The sequence below is a fragment of the Gavialis gangeticus genome, unplaced genomic scaffold (assembly GCF_001723915.1).
Source record: "Gavialis gangeticus isolate Ggan-Ray unplaced genomic scaffold, GavGan_comp1, whole genome shotgun sequence".
Lineage (NCBI taxonomy): Eukaryota > Metazoa > Chordata > Crocodylia > Gavialidae > Gavialis > Gavialis gangeticus.
In genome coordinates this window covers 8,399,733-8,406,269 of record NW_017729017.1, presented here as the reverse complement: position 1 = coordinate 8,406,269, position 6,537 = coordinate 8,399,733, and the positions used below count along the sequence as shown (strand labels likewise).

At 37.9% G+C, this 6,537-nt stretch overlaps 1 protein-coding gene across 1 annotated transcript in view; it reads left to right on the top strand.

Moving 5' to 3' along the window:
• Positions 1 to 1,384: 1,384 nt before the first annotated feature.
• The window catches only part of ASIP (agouti signaling protein), a 70,879-nt gene continuing 65,726 nt past the window's right edge, over positions 1,385 to 6,537 (top strand). Inside the window, exon 1 of the mRNA XM_019513097.1 lies at positions 1,385 to 1,591. The gene's annotated coding sequence lies outside the window, so the exon portion shown is untranslated. The remainder of the gene's footprint in view (positions 1,592 to 6,537) is intronic.

Here is a 6,537-nt window from a genome sequence, read left to right as displayed (position 1 = left end):
CTGTTTTAGAGTCCTTACAAAATTGAGTCTGCTTATAAAAAAAATGGAAATTAAAAAGTTAAACCTTTTCGAATTGTAATAACACTGTAAATGACAGCATAGGTAACCTATCACAAAATTCCACTGGTACCTGGCTTCCATAGCCATTCCTCAGTACACAGGTTCTTTTATTACTTATTTATTAGGAAAATAAAAGAGGTAATATTCTGTTTCCACCTTTGCTACTTTAAAAGTTCTCCGGTATAGAGGGTTTTGTCTTTTGTTCGAACTCCAAAACAGAAAATCCTAAACTGCTAAACTGATTAACCCATTCTTTTCTTTAACAGACAAATAATATTTGATTGTAAACGAGTTCTGAGATCTGGAAAGGGAGTGCAAGTTTTATAAATCCCTAGTGATTTGCATACAGAAGGAAAAAGGGGCATGATTCTATTTCATACGACACATTTCATTCTACATTGCTCAGTTTACTTCTTTCTCTTTCTGTTTTTAAATAAGGATGGCTCAGCATGGAAAGTTAGGGCTTGGTCCTTCACCCAGTGAAGCCAGTGGGTGTTTTGCCACTGATTTCAGGATGTCCCTCTTGGTCCCCAATCCTGCAGTGATTTGCAGTCTTTTCACACGCGCAGAGCTGAATCGATAAAGCACAAGAAATTGATGCCATACAGTGGCCCTAAACCAGCAGACAAGAAGTAATAATACACTTTTAAAGTATACAGCTAAACTCTGGAAATTAAGAAGGGAAAACTCAAACTAATCAAAATATTTCTTAACTACAGACTCTTACATCTAAGATCTCATGAAATTCAGTACCACGTGTCATAAATAGTCTGAACAAACAAACTATTTCTGTACATTTGCATATCAGTGTCATTAAAATATTTTCTCCAGGTATCGCTATTTTTGCCAAGTTAGCTAATGACTGGCACCATCCTGCCCACCCTTATAAAGGCAAAATACTCTCTTTATAATTAGCTGTATTTTTCCCTAAGGACAGTAGACCTGATTCCACAAACCTTCTGCATATCATACCAATCTGAGTAAGAATTTCATAAACAGAAAATTTGCAGGATTGGGTCCTAAACAAGAGCTACTGGACTTGGTACTTTTTATTCACAGGCCTTTTTAGTTGTTCTCTCACGTAATGATTCTGCATTGTCAGAACAAAAATATCCAATCCTGTTCTCTCTAAAGTCAATGGAAGATTTCTCTAAAATATGCTGAATCAGGCCCTAGTCTGCCACTGTCTCCTTTCAAAAGAGGGGAGAAGGGGAAACAAATCCCTAGAATAGGTGCAGGTTAACATCAGTAAATAAATAAATAACCACTGGAGCAACAGAAGAAAAAGTACTGTGGAAATAACAGACTCTCCCTCCCAGGTATTACCCTGTCAGTTAAAATACAGCAAATGCTTCTGCATGGCTTTCAGTAAGGAGGTGATACTTGGAGGCAGGCTTCTCAGCAGTCAAAGGGGAGTATGAACAACTCCAAGAGCTTCGTCCATACTCTCTACACATCAGCAGGACAAGGGAGACAAGCTGCTTTGATTTCCGTTAGAGTCTGGTGAATAGAACAACCACTTACTATTTAGGTAGGATAAAAATGGTTAAACTTCTTCTATAGGATGTTTGGTTTCCACCTTCTCATTTGGACTTAAAGAAAACATTGTGTTTTAATTCTAGGCCACTGAAAATTAGTCTTTTATTTTTTCTCTATCCAGTCCCAAATAACTTTCTGAATGGGTAAAACCTATAAAGTTTAAAAACTCCCTTGGAGTAAGATCTGAACTTTATATCTTTTTGCATCTATTTGTTCCAATTGCATGCATCTGATATAAAACATATTTTCCATATCTAATGTAATATCGCTTTTTGATTTCTAAATGTAGCCTGCAGTTAATTATTCAGGATTTTGTTTCAGGTTTTTTCTTTACTTCATTAGTGTTCTTATTTTTCCATTTATCCCAAAAAGTTTGACCAGTGTTTTACAAAACAAAATTTATCATATTTTTCATTATTTTTATGCACAATTTTATTGTGGTATTTATTGTCTTAGAGCACATTTTCGACTGCTATGCCTTTGAACATTAAGATCAGTGAGGCCACTTGTATGCTAATTGAATTCGTATTTTTTTAATTAAACATGTTTAAATAATTGTTTTTAAATATAATTTTAATCTGTGTGAGTTTTTCTGAAATAGTGGTTAATGGCTTTATTTTTAGGTTATTGTTTCTCTTCATACTTTGGGTGCTAATAAAAATAATATTTTGTTTCTTCTGCTTTTTTATTACATTGACTAAGCAAGATTTTATTTCTTTTTAAATTTTTTAATCCAAAAGTTCTTTCTATATCAGAATTGCTTTTTTAAGTAAAAGTGAGAGGAAAAAATCAAATGAAAAAATGTTAAATAGTTAATATTCTTACAAAATGATTTTTCATATCACTTTTCAATTTCAAAACCTTTTCTTCATTTTTATCCATATTTATTTTAATTATAGAATAGGTACACTGATTTTATATTAACTACAAATATATTAATAAATGTCATTATTTCTTCAGTTCAACTCTCATTGCAGTTGTTTCTGCTTTATGTAACATATACAGAAAGATATTTCTTTCTAATCAGTTTTGATATCTGCTTATGATAAAAGCAAAATACGCTTTGCGTTGTTGAGCAAGGACTGTTTGTTCCTCCTTAGGCATTTTCACAGTTTTTAAGCTTTGAGGTCTGACTCCTTTAAGTAAAGAGCAGCTTTGATTGAAGAGGGCCAGTTTTGACCCTTAGAGACGATTTTACTCAAGGTTCTGTGATTCTTTTTACATTTTGCTTGTGTGTCCCCGCGTGCACGTGTGTGTGTTCAGATATAGATATACACATACATATTTTGTATATGTGTGTATCTAAAAATATTATAGAGCATATATGACCATTGGTGCTGGAATCTCTTCATTTTGTGCATTTCACTACAATGAACAGATTCCCAGTCCTTGCTAAATAGTAAGCTAACATTTCCATTTTAGTTTTAGCCTCCTTCTGAAAGAGTATTTGAATTGTTTTAAGCTCCCAGTGTTTAGCATCTCAGTTCCATTTCGCTAGTCATCTCCCTTTTTTGTCAAGAAAAATAATTTTTTTTCTAATATATTTCAAACCTAAGTTTTGGAAGTTACAGCCCAATCACAAAAGTTCACACACTTGCCTGAAGAATAGTAGGGAAAATTGATATTTTACTTGCCTGTATCAAAATGAATAACTCAAAAAATTAGAGAGTATTTTGTCAGACTCTACTAACATTTCTTTCATTAACAAAAGGCAAGCATACTTTGGACAATCAGTGAGATTAAAGATTAATTCTAGAGGTAGAACCAGTCAAATTATGTCAGCAAAACTACTCCATAAGGATCTTGTAGACTCAGGTCATGGTTGTGTTTGAAACCAAAGTTGAAGATTAAGCCTTTGGTTAATTTAGAATTTATAAACTGGTCAAATAAATAATAATCTTACAGAGGACACATCTACACATGCAATTAATGCAAAGCAATAAACTCCAGTGCTTATTGCACTGGAGTTTATTGCTCCCACTTGCACCATTTGAACATGTGCCTGGGACCTTATCATGTTGAGCTGGGTCAGAGCAGCCCTGGTTGGCAGAGGCCCCCAGGGTGAGCTTGCCAGGCTATGGCTGCTCCTGCCCAACTCAATGTGATGTGGAGGAGCTGGCTGGGGTATGAAGGTACTTGTATTCACAAGTACTATCCTGCTGCAGAGTTAATTAGATTCCTGAGGCCTAACTGGGCCACATGTGTGTACACAAGATGTTTACTGTGGAGCTAATTAATCTACTCCACAGTAAACGTCTCATGTAGATGCACCCAGAGACAAATGAAACACAGTATATGTGTTATTCTTAAAATGAAATACACAACAAAGGACATTTTAAAATAGCTTTTGAAGACTGACCATTAAAATGTAAAAGTCTTATGAAATCTGTTTTTTCAGTTTTCACTTTGTTAAATCTTTTTTTTAACTTGGTGGATTTGTGATATTGCTTCTGTTTTTATTACCAGGAACTTAGATTCTAACACTGCTCTCCCACTAGCATACTCTCTTTAAAACTCCTCTTTCTCTTATTTTCTTTTCTCTAAGGCAGTAGTGGAAACTGAGGGACAGGGGGGAGATGGGTGCAGCAGCCCTGGGTGCAGACAGGAGCACAAAAAATCTGATGCTGGAGCCATCAGCTGGCCACGCCACCACCATCAGCAGTACCACAGCCAACACTGTCCCACTTGCTGACACTGGCCAGGGCATATAGCTATTATGCCTCTGCTCCAAGGTTTTAATTTGTTTCAATAAATAAAAATGCTGGGGTCAATCCACACCTATGTATGGGGCATCATTTCCTTGTGTTTTAAACAGACATGCCAAAACTCTCCATTTTGAAAGGTCAGTTCCTGTTGTTTAGCAAAGTATTTACTATATTTTTACACTGTCCCTAAAGCTCTTCTAGTTCAAAATATTTAAATGAAAATTATTTGTGCACACCTATTTTTCCTCTTTAATTATCCTTTTATTTATATCATTTAAATGCCTTACTTCATATATTTCTAGGGTACCTATGACAGTGCCCTGATCCTTCACATATCTTCCGTGCCATCAAATCCTTGCAGTCACTTGGAATCTGCTGAAGTCAATGTGCTGTAATCAGAACAGCTTGCAAGGTCAGGAATTAATTAACTGCTAACGTTGGCAGATACATTCTGTTTGGGAAGATTCTTCATGAAAATATACATCTGATAATATATTTGTTTAAATAGCAATGAGGTGTGTGGAAACATATAGTAATCATCAGCCTTGGCATGATAAAAGAGAATAAACTGCTCCATGCTGACCAGAGTTTAATTCATTCCTGTAATCAATTAGAAGCATCAGTTACAAAGAATCCATGGAGAGAACTTTGAAGCTTTGTCATGCTGGATCTGCAAAGTTTTATTTCCCCACACACAAACAATACTCGTCAGGATTTTTTCCCCAGAAAAGCAATTTGGGGTAGCACATCCGAAAAAAAAAATACATTTATAGTTCAAATAAGAATTGTCAGCATGCAAAGAAAGGCTTAGGCAAATGAACAGTTGGGATTACACATCTTCAAATCTGGGTCCCAGTCCCACCGCCAGACCCATACAGGAAGATCTCTACACCTACACAGACCCCACTGTCTACCAATGCAAGGTATTAGGGAATGAAGAAAATAAAAACATTTGATGGAAATATAAGAAAGAATTCAAATGAAGAAGAAATACATTTTAGCAGAAATTTATGAACCCAATCCTACAAAACAACTTCTAAAATTATTTTTGCATTATATGAGACTTTATTCAAAAGTATAAATATTGCCCACATTCCAAGAAATAAAAGGAAATAAAACTACAGTAGATACCTTCTTTCCCCGAATAGTCCAAACCTATTTCATACTTTGTATGGACAGAGGAAGCCATAATCAACATCTTAGCCTGAACTCTTGCTTAACCCTGTACAAGCCCCCATGGCTCACCAAAAGCATCCGGGAATGTCTTCTAGCTAAAAGGGAGGTGTACATCCAATGGAAGGGTGGGGCCATCACCAGGGAGGATTATACTGCGGTTGCTCGGGGATGCAGGGGGGACCGTCAGGAAGGCAGTCAGGAACTGGGACTAGCTACCCGGATCAAGGACAACAAGAAGTCCTTTTTTAAATACGTAGAGGGCAAAAAGAGCGTATCAGGTAACATGGGGCCACTGCAAGACACGCTAGGAAATTTGGTCGTCACACCAGACGACAAAGCTAACCTATTTAACGACTTTTTTGCCTCCATTTTCCTGAGCAGGGACCAGATCAGCCCCCCCACTGACCCCCCTCAGGCCCCAGGAGAGGCGCACCTAGGCCTAGAGTCAGTGAGTATCTAGTCAGGGAACTTCTGGAGGGACTGGATATATTTAAATCAGCTGCTCTGGACGATCTCCACTCCAGAGTGCTGAGGGAATTAGCTGAGGTCATTGCAGGACCCCTGGCAAGGCTTTACGAGCACTTGTGGTGCTCTGGTGTGGTGCCAGAGGACTGGAAGAGGGCCAATGTGATTCCCATTTTCAAACAAGGGAGGAAGGAGGACTCGGGGAACTATAGGCCAGTTAGTCTGACCTCGGTCCTGGGTAAGTTTTGTGAGAGAATTATTCTGGCACATGTCCACGAGGGGCCAGCAGGAGAGATTATGCTTAGGGGCAACCAACACGGGTTCATTAGAGGCAGGTTCTGTCAGACCAACCTGGTGGCCTTCTACGACCAGGTCACCAAATCCTTAGATGCAGGGGTAGCAGTGGACATAGTCTTTCTGGACTTTCGGAAGGCCTTCAACACTGTCTCTCACCCCGTTCTCATTAAAAAACTGGGGGACTGTGGTGTTGACACCTACACAGTCAAATGGGTTGCTAACTGGCTGGAGGGTGGCACCCAGAGAGTGGTAGTGGATGAGTCATTTTCAACCTGGAGGGACGTGGGCCCGCACT